We start from the raw sequence: 13,948 nt of genomic DNA on the forward strand, positions 1-13,948 counted from the left end.
ATATTTTCCGGAGCTTATTCGTTTCAAAGGCAAGGCAAGTTTATTTATATATACACATTTCATACACAATGGTAATTCAAAGTGCTTTTCATAAAAGTAATTAATCATAAAAAATTATCACAATAAAACAAAGAAATTAAAAACTTGTTAAATGATCTAAAATTAATTAAAACAGTTAAGAATAGAAAAAGATTATACAGAAAATACAGTGCAATCAGTTTATTCAATAAATGCAGAGCTAAACATGAGTTTTGAGTCTAGATTTAAATGTGACTAATATTTTAGCATATCTGATCTGTCCTTGAAGCCGTTTCCAACTGCGGGCGGCATAACTCCCCTTGTTTTGTGAACCCTGGGTATTTCTGACTTGATCCTAATGATCTGAGTGGTCTGTCAAGTTTATATTCAGTGCACATATCTGCCATGTTTTATGTCCTAGGCCATTGAATGATTTATAAAAGAGTAAAAGCACTTTAAAATATATCCTAAATATAACTGGCAGCCAGTGTAAGGACCTGAGGACTGGTGTGATATGCTCAGATTTTCCGGTTCTAGTCAGAATCCTGGCAGCAGCGTTTTGGAAGAGCTGCAGCTGTCTAATGGTCTTCTTGGGAAGGCCGGTGAGGAGACCATTACAATAGTCCACCCTGCTGGTGATAAAGGCATGAATAAGTTTCTGCAAGTCTTGACTGTAAACATCGAATTCTTGCAATGTTTTTGAGATGATAGTATGCCGATTTAGTTACTGCTTTGACATGACTACAGAAACTAAGGTCTGTCTCCAGAATCGAACTAAGATTCCTGATGTTGCAGGCCCCGCCTCCGGAGACCTAGCAGACAAATTACTGAAAATACAGGAAAGAAAGAAGAGAGTCGGGAATCGCGTCTGTTCTCTGCCAGCTCCTCTGTACCGTGTCAGCGGAAGCTGCAGAGATAGCCCGAAAGCGCGATCCCGTGTCAAAATAAAAGTCTCTGTTTCAAGTGTCCGTGCAAAGTAAAAAAAAAATAAAGTACATTCATGAATGTCCATATGAAAGGCATAGAAGGAAGATATTATTATTCACACAACCATATTGTGTACTCATTTTTCATGGGTACCACACTCTCCCTGACAAAAGGAAATGCAAAATCCCATAACCAACCACTCTTAATAAACAGCAGTAGCAACCCCATAAGGTGTGTGTACTGGAGGTAAGTATAAGTGAGGGTAAGTGATAGGTGTGGTGTAAGTAGGTGAACCCCAAACAGGCATGTGTGGAATGGGGTAGGCAGTAACTGAGTTCAGTGTGGGATAGGGGTGGATTGCAGGTTGACCCAACATGTCATATGTATAAATCTGCTTTGGCCTCCGCTCCCTGGCTGACTTTCTCACACTGGTTTCTCCTTCCATCCTCAGATCCACAGCCCCATCTATGTCCTCAGACTCACTTTCGGGGTTCGCACAGTTTCCTTCATCAGCATTGTCTGGACATGTAGCGTCATCAAGGTAGGTATCTGTAGCTACTAACTGAATGTTTTCCCTTACAGGTGCTCGTTCTGGGAGTTGGTTGTTCCCCACTATTGGCCAGCTGACTGGAGCTATCAACCAGTATCCCCCTACTCCACTCTCGGCATCTGAGTCAGTCAGATCACCATCTCCGACGTTCTCTTGGTTGACTGTTCGTCTAACTGTCTTTCTCTGTCTTTCAAGCCGCATGGATCTAGGTGTCATTGCTGTAGCTTCCACCGGTAAGTAATTCACCAGTAACAACAGGTTTCGACGCAGCGTCCTGGTTTTTCTGCTATCACCATTCTCAGGGTATATCACGTATATGGGGTTGTCAGTCAATTGTTCCTTTACCACATATACTGCTTTCTCCCAGTAGGACCGCAACTTTCCTGGGCCTCCACGCTCCCTGAGGTTCCTGACCAGTACTCGATCCCCTGCCTTCAGCACAACTCCTCTCACTTTCCGGTCATACTGCTCTTTCCCTCTGGTGCTTGCCTGACGGCTGTGACTTTCTGCGATTTTGTATGCTTCGGTCATTCTGTGTGCCCACTGCTCCGCATACCCGTTTGGTGTTGTTTCTTCCTCTTGCTCCACCAGGCCAAAGATCAGATCCACTGGAAGGTGAGGATGCCGTCCATACAACAGATAAAAGGGAGAATACCCTGTGGACTCGTGTCGTGTGCAGTTGTAAGCGTGCACCACTTGAGGTAAGTGGTCCTTCCATCTCTCCTTTTCCCTGTCTGTTAGTGTCCTCAGCATCTGCAAAAGGGTCCGGTTGAGCCTTTCCACTGGGTTCCCTTGGGGGTGGTACGGAGTAGTGCGGGAGTGACCGATGCCAGCAAGTTGTCTGAGGTTCCGGAACAGTTCATTTTCGAACTCACGGCCTTGATCGTGATGTAATTTGGCCGGGTATCCAAACCGTGGGATGTAGTCCTGGAACAAGCGTTCTGCTGCAGTCCGCCCTGACTTGTTTTTTGTTGGATAGGCTTGGGCGAACCTGGTGAAATGGTCCATGACCACTAAGATATACTCATATCCTCCTCGGCTCGGCTCCAAGTGGAGGTAGTCTATACACACCAGCTTCAGAGGTGAGTGCGTTGTGATACTGCCCATAGGTGCTCGGACGTGCGCGGTGGGTTTCTTCTGCTTTATGCATGGGCACCTCCTAGTCACGTACCCCTCTATCTCCTTCTTCATGTACGGCCAGTAGAATCGATCCCTTGCCAAATTGAGTACTCTCTCCGTACCCACATGTCCCATCCGGTCGTGGAGGTGCTCGAGAGCCAACTTCTTATACATTTTTGGTAGGACTAGTTGTGTTCTTTCCCTTGCCCTTCGGTAGAGGAGTCCCCTTCCCAGATACAGATTTTTCCATTCGTACATGAGCTTTCTGCTGGTCCCTGTCATGCTTCGTCTCATTTCCTCCGTTGGTATGACCCCATCGACTTTCCACTGTCTTACTTGTGAAATCACTGGGTCCTCTTTTTGGGCGGTAACCAGCTCTTCCAGTCCAATTGTCGGCAACCAAGTGGTAAATGGCTGTAGTTCGCCTCCCCCCGTAGACAGGTACAATGCTGCGATCCAGGCCACATCTTTATCTTCTGATACGCGACTACCCTCCCAGGCTGCTTGTATTACACTGGTAGGCAACTGTTTTGTGCACTCTGACTCAAATGCTTCAATATCCAGGGGGAGACGGGACAGAGTGTCTGCATCGATGTTAACCCTGCCTGGCCGGTATTTGATGTCAAACCGGAAGTCGGATAGCTCCCCGACCCAGCGATAGCCCACTGCATTTAGCTTCGCTGTGCCCATCACGTATGTCAGTGGGTTGTTGTCGGTATACACTGTGAAGTGTGAGGCGTAGAATAGGTAGTCCCGGAATTTCTCACATACCGCCCACTTCAACGCCAGGAACTCGAGTTTTCCGCTGTGTAATCGATAGATTTTCTCAGCTATCGTCAGTGTCCTGGACCCATACCCGATGACCCTCAACTTTCCCTCCTGTCGCTGGTACAGGATAGCCCCCAAACCCTCTTCCGATGCGTCGGTATGGAGTGTAAAGGGTTGATTGAAGTCTGGATATGCCAGAACTGGTGGTTTCTCAAGCATATTAATTAGTCTCTCTAGAGTCTGCTGGTGGTCTCGGTTCCATTCCACTGGAGTCTTTGAAGGAACTTGTGGCCCTTTAGTTTTTCTTCGGCTGTGTACATCCTGCTCAGTCCCTGGCTTCCTCTGCAGCAATTCATACAGGGGTCTTGCGACTCTGGAGAAGTCCTGGATGAATGTTCGATAGTAGCTGAGAAACCCCAATAACCTTCGTATATCCCCCACCGTCTAAGGAATCCTGCGTGTGAGAGACCGGACAGCTTCCAGGTCCTTTGGATCTACCCGCACCGCTTCAGCCGACACCAGACGCCCCACGTACCTGACCTCTTGACGGAACAGCTCACATTTTCCAGGTTTTAACTTAACTCCGTGGTGCTGAAGGGCTTTTAATACTCTCCTTAGGCTCTCTACATGTTCATCAAAGGACTCTGCGTAACATAGGACATCATCTAGGTATGGTATGCAGCACTCATCCCTTAATGAGTCAAGCATCTCCTCCATGCTACGTTGGAAGGCAGCAGGTGCGTTTGACAGGCCGAAAGGGATACGGACCCACTCATACAGCCCCCATGGTGTAGTGAATGCTGTCATATGTCTGCAACCCTCAGCGATAAAGCCCTGGTGGTATGCCTTACCCTGGTCTAAGATGCTGAACCAGGAATATCCCCCCAGTGTGTCAATTAGCTCCTGTATCCTGGGCAACGGGTGTCGATCAGGTATAGTCTTCTTATTTAGGAGACGATAGTCCACACAAAGCCGGAGGTTGCCGTCCTTTTTCCTAACACAAACCACTGGAGCGGCGTATGGCGACTTGGACTTGACAATCCATCCTTTTGCCAGGAGATCTTGTATATAGCTCTTTACTTCACTGAACAGGGGTTTTGGAACTGCCGAATACGCCCTCTGAACAGGAATGTCATCCTGGAACCGAGACCACCAGCAGACTCTAGAGAGACTAATTAATATGCTTGAGAAACCACCAGTTCTGGCATATCCAGACTTCAATCAACCCTTTACACTCCATACCGACGCATGGGAAGAGGGTTTGGGGGCTATCCTGTACCAGCGACAGGAGGGAAAGTTGAGGGTCATCGGGTATGGGTCCAGGACACTGACGATAGCTGAGAAAAAACTATCGATTACACAGCGGAAAACTCGAGTTCCTGGCGTTGAAGTGGGCGGTATGTGAGAAATTCCGGGACTACCTATTCTACGCCTCACACTTCACAGTGTATACCGACAACAACCCACTGACATACGTGATGGGCACAGCGAAGCTAAATGCAGTGGGCTATCGCTGGGTCGGGGAGCTATCCGACTTCCGGTTTGACATCAAATACCGGCCAGGCAGGGTTAACATCGATGCAGACACTCTGTCCCGTCTCCCCCTGGATATTGAAGCATTTGAGTCAGAGTGCACAAAACAGTTGCCTACCAGTGTAATACAAGCAGCCTGGGAGGGTAGTCGCGTATCAGAAGATAAAGATGTGGCCTGGATCGCAGCATTGTACCTGTCTACAGGGGGAGGCGAACTACAGCCATTTACCACTTGGTTGCCGACAATTGGACTGGAAGAGCTGGTTACCGCCCAAAAAGAGGACCCAGTGATTTCACAAGTAAGACAGTGGAAAGTCGATGGGGTCATACCAACGGAGGAAATGAGACGAAGCATGACAGGGACCAGCAGAAAGCTCATGTACGAATGGAAAAATCTGTATCTGGGAAGGGGACTCCTCTACCGAAGGGCAAGGGAAAGAACACAACTAGTCCTACCAAACATGTATAAGAAGTTGGCTCTCGAGCACCTCCACGACCGGATGGGACATGTGGGTACGGAGAGAGTACTCAATTTGGCAAGGGATCGATTCTACTGGCCGTACATGAAGAATGAGATAGAGGGGTACGTGACTAGGAGGTGCCCATGCATAAAGCAGAAGAAACCCACCGCACACGTCCGAGCACCTATGGGCAGTATCACAACGCACTCACCTCTGGAGCTGGTGTGTATAGACTACCTCCACTTGGAGCCGAGCCGAGGAGGATATGAGTATATCTTAGTGGTCATGGACCATTTCACTGGAGTCTTTGAAGGAACTTGTGGCCCTTTAGTTTTTCTTCGGCTGTGTACATCCTGCTCAGTCCCTGGCTTCCTCTGCAGCAATTCATACAGGGGTCTTGCGACTCTGGAGAAGTCCTGGATGAATGTTCGATAGTAGCTTAGAAACCCCAATAACCTTCGTATATCCCCCACCGTCTGAGGAATCCTGCGTGTGAGAGACCGGACAGCTTCCAGGTCCTTTGGATCTACCCGCACCCCTTCAGCCGACACCAGACGCCCCACGTACCTGACCTCTTGACGGAACAGCTCACATTTTCCAGGTTTTAACTTGACTCCGTGGTGCTGAAGGGCTTTTAATACTCTCCTTAGGCTCTCTACATGTTCATCAAAGGACTCTGCGTAACATAGGACATCATCTAGGTATGGTATGCAGCACTCATCCCTTAATGAGTCAAGCATCTCCTCCATGCTACGTTGGAAGGCAGCAGGTGCGTTTGACAGGCCGAAAGGGATACGGACCCACTCATACAGCCCCCATGGTGTAGTGAATGCTGTCATATGTCTGCAACCCTCAGCGATAAAGCCCTGGTGGTACGCCTTACCCTGGTCTAAGATGCTGAACCAGGGTTTCTCAGCCTCAAGCAAATGTTCACTGGACATGTAATCGTCAATGTACTTGAAACAAACCTCACTATCCTCCAGATCCAGTTCACTTGTGTGGTGTCCAGGTACTGGCCCGATGCCCTTGGCAATGCGGAACAGTTCGTCAGCAGGTAAATTGATTAAATCTCTCTTTACGTCCCACACCAGCTGTTTCCTTGCACGACCCGCCATTATGTCGCTTTTTCAGTACTCCGGTTGTAGCCTCAACCTCAGGATGAAAAGACAGCCACCAGCAGATCACCTGGTACACGCCTTGTTGCCTCGTTGTCCGTGGATGTAGCAGCCGCCGGCCTCTAGCCCCAACGCTGCCTGGTCCCACGTCCTGGAAATCTTTGGATCCGCCTCCTAGCGTCACATGGAGTGGATCCCGGACGAGCCCCCAAGAATCTGTTGCAGGCCCCGCCTCCGGAGACCTAGCAGACAAATTACTGAAAATACAGGAAAGAAAGAAGAGAGTCGGGAATCGCGTCTGTTCTCTGCCAGCTCCTCTGTATCGTGTCAGCGGAAGCTGCAGAGATAGCCCAAAAGCGCGATCCCGTGTCAAAATAAAAGTCTCTGTTTCAAGTGTCCGTGCAAAGTAAAAAAAAATAAAGTACATTCATGAATGTCCATATGAAAGGCATAGAAGGAAGATATTATTATTCACACAACCATATTGTGTACTCATTTTTCATGGGTACCACACTGACTTGGTTTTTATTTGTTAGACCCCTTAGACAATTTGGTTCTTTCTCATTATTTGACTTAGTGGAAGCATATACAGGCTAAACAAGAGCGGTGCAAGAACTGAGCCTTGCGGGATTCCGCATTTCATGGATGTCCACTTAGACTTATGCTCTCCTATACTCACATAATAACCTCTCCCTTCTAGGTATGACCTGAACCATTTGAGTACCATCCCAGAAAGCCCGACCCAGTTTTCCAGGCTTTCTAGTAGTATGTTATGTTCGACAGTGTCAAATGCAGCACTGAGATCTACTAGTACCAGCTCTGATATTTTGCCAGAATCAGGATTTAAGTGAATATCATTTATTATCTTAAGGAGCGGTGTCTCTGTGCTGTGATGCGGTCAGAAACCAGATTGAAAATTGTCCAGGTATCCATTTAAGTTTAAGTAGTAGTTAAGACGATTGAAACAACCTTTTCAACAATTTTGCCTATAAAAAAGGAAGATTTGACAAAGAAGATTTGATATTGGTCTATAGTTGCTCAATATGGTGTTATCAAGATTGCTCTTTTTCCAGAAGGGGCTTTACAACTGCAGTTTTCAGGGAGTTTGGAAAAGTCTGTGAAAGAAGTGTCATTGACCACTTCTAAGAGATCTGCATATAAACAGTTTAAAATAATTTTGAAAAAAAGATGTGGGAAGTGTGTCAAGGGCGCAGGTTGACAATTTAAGGTGCTGTACTATTTCTATCAAAATTTTGCTATCAATTGCTTAAAAAAAAAGACAGACACTGCTTTTTGAAGTTGTGGTCGAATTTTTCTGACCTCTGCATAACTTGAGGATGTGCTTATCACCTTTCTAATATTACTGATTTTCTCAGAAAAGAAGGAAGCAAATTCACTGCATTTGCTTTTGGAGAGCATTTCAATGGGAATCTGACTTTGGGGTTTTGTTAGTCTCTCTGTTATTGTTGTTTAAGTAGTGTTTATAAGGTTGGAGAAGAATGTCTGTCTAGATTTGCCTAGTTCCACACTGAAAACACGAAGGCTGTCTTTAGAGATGCTTTAGTGAATTTCAATTTTCGTCTTCCGCCACATCCACGTAGCTTTTCTGCATTGACTTTTCATACTCTGTACTGCTGTTGATTTTCTCCAAGGTGCTTTTTGTCTGCCAGTCTTCTTACTGACTTTTGCAGGAGCAATATCGTCAATAACATTCCTAACTTTTGAGTTAAAGGAATCAAGGAGAAGATCAACAGACTCTGCAGAAATGCTTGGCGTTAAAGATATAGCCTTCATAAATAGCACACTAGTGTTCTCATTAATGCATGTCTTTCTGAAAGACAGATCTAGATTCTAGATTATGTAACGTTTATTTATGATAAACTTAATTTGAATGCAGATGATCGCAAGTAATACAGCCAAGGCCTATGGTTAATATAATAATTTAATAATGTAATTATTTCTATAATAAATAATATAATAATTTCTAAATTCAAAATAAAATATTAATGAATAAATCTCTGAATGAAATGGATGTCGTTCCCTCAACACAGCATCTCGAAGCCACGACATAAGGATGTCGTTACCTCGACAAAATGATCTTGTGGCCACGACATATTATCATGTACCCACGAGTAATTATGTTGTGGCCATGACAAAACTAAGTGAACCGATGTCATCTTAGGGGCACCGTATCAGAGGACTGCACTGCAGCTGTCTTCTAGCCATTTTTCATTAAAAAACATAAAATCCAAGTTGTTTGTCATGATTTAGTCATTGATCAGAAATTACTTTTTTTTTTGTGAGCAAATGTTTAAAAATGCTAACTTGATGGCATTACTTTGTATAAATCATTTTAATTATAAACATTATTTATTTGAAAAGATGATAGATTAAAAATAAGATGCTATTCAGAGAAATTGGCAAGCATTAGATATACAATAGATATACAAAGTGGAATGTTACATGGTTACATCTGAAAAGGAAATTAGACAACACAAACTGTTTTTCCTGTAGCTGTGGTTTGGATGCACCAAAAAAAAACTAAACTTAGTAGAGAGCATCATTTCTGACATCTCTCGTGTCTTCTTGGCTTGAAAGTATTCCACAAACATCTTCTTCAACTTATTGAAGTCAAAAACTGTGTCATCTGGCCATGGCTGCAAATACAATGGCAGATTTCTGAAACGCAAGTCAAAAGATTACTGAACATTTATCATACCAGTTACAATCTCTTAGATTCCAATGACGTGCAACTTCACAATATGAAAAGTCATATTATGATAAGAGTACACTATCACTAGTGCTGTCAAATGATTATACATAAATATAAATATACACTCACCAAAAGGATTATTAGGAACACCATACTAATACTGTGTTTGACCCCCTTTCGCCTTCAGAACTGCCTTAATTCTACGTGGCACTGATTCAACAAGGTGCTGAAATGTTTAGAAATGTTGGCCCATATTGATAGGACAGCATCTTGCAGTTGATGGAGATTTGTGGGATGCACATCCAGGGCACGAAGCTCCCATTTCACCACATCCCAAAGATGCTCTATTGGGTTGAGATCTGGCGACTGGGGGCCATTTTAGTACAGTGAACTCATTGTTATGTTCAAGAAACCAATTTGAAAGGATTCAAGCTTTGTAACATGGTGCATTATCCTGCTGGAAGTAGCCATCAGAGGATGGGTACATGGTGGTCATAAATGGATGGACATGGTCAGAAACAATGCTCAGGTAGGCCGTGGCATTTAAACGATACCCATATTATAACGATATTGGCACTAAGGGGCCTAAAGTGTGCCAAGAAAACATCCCCCACACCATTACACCACCACCACCAGCCTGCACAGTGGTAACAAGGCATGATGGATCCATGTTCTCATTCTGTTTACGCCAAATTCTGACTCTACCATCTGAATGTCTCAACAGAAATCGAGACTCATGAGACCAGGCAACATTTTTCCAGTCTTCAACTGTCAAATTTTGGTGAGCTCGTGCAAATTGTAGCCTCTTTTTCCTATTTGTAGTGGAGATGAGTGGTACCCAGTGGGGTCTTTTGCTGTTGTAGCCCATCCGCCTCAAGGTTGTGTGTGTTGTGGCTTCACAAATGCTTTGCTGCATACCTCGGTTGTAACGAGTGGTTATTTCAGTCAAAGATGCTCTTCTATCAGCTTGAATCAGTCGGCCCATTCTCCTCTGACCTCTAGCATCAACAAGGCATTTTTGCCCAAAGGACTGCCACACACTGGATGTTTTTTCCTTTTCACACCATTCTTTGTAAACCCTAGAAATGGTTGTGCGTGAAAATCCCAGTAACTGAGCAAATTGTGAAATACTCAGACCAGCCCGTCTGGCACCAACAACCATGCCACGCTCAAAATTGCGGTGGAGTGCTCGTGGCAAAGTCTTCCGGTCACAGGCTGCTTTCTGGAAGGCAGAGAGAGGAGAGTCAGTGTGCTAGCTCGTGGAGAGGCTTCTCACCCTTTTCCTGTGTGCATGCCGTTTATATGAGGCCCGGCTGATGAGAGGCAGGTGCGGGTGATCAGCCCGTAATGAGCCTCGAGCCGGTGCTCCTCGTGAATTACCAGGGCGACGCTGATGTGGAATCGGGACGCTCGTCACCCACGGGGTCAGTTTCCTGCTGATGTATAAGATGGGATGCTCCTCACCTTCTTGAACCTGTGACAGGACGGCCCCCAGTCCTGTGTCAGAGGCATCTGTCTGCAGCAGGAAGGGGCAGCTGAAGTCCGGGGCATGCAGGACTGGCTCCGAGGTGAGGGCCAGCTTCACCTTCTTAAACGCCTCCTCCGCTTCCGGTGTCCAGCATACTTTTTCCGGCTGCCCCTTCCTGGTCAGGTCTGTCAGGGGGGCGGCTAAGGAGGAGAAGTTAGGGATGAAACAGAGGTAGTATCCTGCCAACCCCAAAAACGCTCGTACCTGGGTCTTTGTGCTGGGTCTGGGTGCAGACCATATCACCTCGACCTTCTTCTCCTTTGGTTGGATGAGTCCCCGTCCGACTTGGAAACCCCCGGTACTTTGCCTCTGTCAAGCCCAGGTGGCACTTCCGGGGGTTGGCAGTGAGCCCAGCCCTACGTAGCTCCATCAGCAACCTCCGCAGACAGTCCAGGTGGTCTTCCCAGCGCTCGGAGTGGATGACCACGTCATCCAGGTATGCCGCGGCGTAGGCCTGGTGAGGCCGCAGTAAGATGTCCATCATACGTTGGAATGTGGCTGGGGCCCCATGTAGGCTGAACGGGAGGGTCCGGTATTGCCAGTGCCCACCAGGGGTACTGAAGGCAGTCTTGGGCTTGGCGGGGAACCTGCCAGTATCTCTTGGTGAGGTCCAGGGTGGAAATATAGCGGGCCCTTCCCAGGCAATCGAGAAGTTCATCCACCCGAGGCATGGGGTAGCCGTCGAACGTCGAGACCTCGTTCAGGTGGCGGAAGTTATTGCAGAAGCGGAGGGTTTGGGGACCATGACGATAGGGCTGGACCAAGGGGTGTTCAATGGCTCAATTACCCCTAACTTCAGCATTTGTTGAATTTCCTCTTCAATAGCCTGCCGACGAGCCTCTGGGACACGGTAGGGCCGTTGCCAGACGATGACTCCGGCTGGGGTGTGGATCTCGTGTTGGATCACGTGGGTCCGCCCGGGGGCCGACGAGAACACATCTGGGAACTGACAGGTGTTGGAGCTCGGTCTTTTGGGTCGCCGACAGTTCCAGGTTGACATCCACTATGACCGGGTCCCTGGTGGCGAGGGCCGCTAGCTGGTCTCTTGTCCCAACCCACTTTTTGAGCAAGTTGATGTGGTAGATCTGGTCTAGCTTCTGCCGCCCCGGCTGGCAGACTCGGTAGGTGATGGTTCCAACTTTTTCAGCGACGGTGTATGGGCCCTGCCAGCTGGCCAGGAACTTGCAGGCGGAGTTGGGGATGAGGACCATTACCCGGTCTCCAGGCTGGAACTCGCGGGGCTGAGCGGCCCGGTCATAGTGCCGCTGCTGTGCTTGCTGTGCCTTGGCGAGTTGTTCCAGGACTAATGGCATGACCCGGTCGATTCTTTCCCTCATCGCCTTCACATGTTCGATGACGGAGCGGTGGGGGGCCGGCTGTTACTCCCAGGCTTCCCTTGCGATATCTAGCAGTCCCCGAGGCAGGCGCCCGAACAGCAACTCCAAGGGGCTGAAGCCCGTGGACGCCTGAGGGACCTCTCGAATGCCGAACAATATGTAGGGGAGCATGAAGTCCCAGTCGCGCCTGTCTTCGGCCACAACCCGCCGTAGCATTTGCCTGAGGGTTTGGTTGAACGGTTCCACAAGGCCGTCAGTCTGGGGGTGGTAAACAGAGGTTTTTAGCTGCTTTACCTGGAGGAGTTTACATTTACATTTACATTTAATCATTTAGCAGACGCTTTTATCCAAAGCGACTTACAAATGAGAACAATAGAAGCAGTCAGGTCAACAAGAGAACAACAACAGTATACAAGTGCCATGACAAGTCTCAGTTAGTCTAGTATAGAACGCATAGGTAGGTTTTTTTTTTTTTTTTTAAATTTATTTTATTTTTTTATTTATTTTTACTTTTATTTTTTCATAAAAGACAAGAAAAGGAAAAGTGCTAGTGTTAGTTGGTTAAGTGCAGGCGAAAAAGATGAGTCTTTAGCTGTTTCTTGCAAATGAGTAAAGACTCAGCTGTACGAATTGAGATTGGGAGGTCATTCCACCAGCTGGGGACAGTCCAGGAAAAGGTCCGTGAGAGTGATTTTGAACTTCTTTGGGATGGTACCACAAGGCGTCGATCACTTGCAGAGCGCAAACTTCTGGAGGGCACATAAGATTTAACCAATGAGTTTAGGTAAGTTGGTGCCGTGCCAGTGGTCGTCTTGTAGGCTAGCATCAGTACCTTGAATTTGATGCGAGCAGCTACTGGTAGCCAGTGTAACCTGATGAGGAGCGGAGTAACGTGAGCTTTCTTTGGCTCATTGAAGACAACCCTCGCTGCTGCATTCTGGATCAATTGCAGAGGCTTGACAGTACATGCAGGAAGGCCCGCCAGGAGAGCATTACAATAGTCCAGTCTGGAGAGAACAAGAGCTTGGACAAGAAGTTGGGTTGCTTGCTCTGACAGGAAGGGTCTAATCTTCCTAATGTTGTATAAGGCAAACCTGCAGGACCGGGTAGTTGTAGCAATGTGGTCTGTGAAGCTTAACTGATGATCCATCACAACTCCTAGGTTTCTAGCTGTCCTCGAAGCAGTAATGGTTGATGAGCCCAGCTGTATAGAGAAGTTGTGATGAAGCAATGGGTTAGCTGGAATCACTGGAGGAGTTTGCACAGGTCAGCCATTAGCCGGGACATGAAGGGGGTCCCCTGGTCAGTCAGTATCTCCACAGGGATGCCCACCCTACTGAAGAGCAGGAAGAGCTCGCGGGCGATGGTCTTTGCAGTAGCCTTACGGAGGGGCACGGTTTCAGGGTACCGGGTGGCATAGTCCACAATCACCAAGATGTGCTCGTGGCCGCGGGCAGACTTAGGCAACGGCCCTACGAGGTCCATCCCGATGCGCTCAAAGGGCACCCCAATGATGGGCAGTGGAATCAGCTGGCTGGGGGGAGGTTTCCGTGGGGACGTCTTCTGGCAGATTGGGCAAGCCTGGCAGAAACGTTTGACTTCTGCTTCCAGTCCGGGCCAATGGAAACGATCCCTAACCCGGTGAGTGGTATTCTCGGGCCCCAGGTGGCCCGCCAGGGGTGCGAGTGAGCCAACTCTAGCACCGTTTCCGTCTTCGTCCGGGGTACCACTAACAAAGTTTTTTCCTCCCCCCTTTGCTGTGCGACACAGTAGAGTAGGCCATTTTAGACGATGAAGTGTGGGAGAGGATAGGGCCCCGGTTTTAGTTCCTTTCCTTTTCCTTTCCTTTCACCATCCGCACTTGGGACCAGCAATGCCT

This window comes from Carassius carassius, chromosome 5, assembly GCF_963082965.1.
Source record: "Carassius carassius chromosome 5, fCarCar2.1, whole genome shotgun sequence".
Classification (NCBI taxonomy): domain Eukaryota; kingdom Metazoa; phylum Chordata; class Actinopteri; order Cypriniformes; family Cyprinidae; genus Carassius; species Carassius carassius.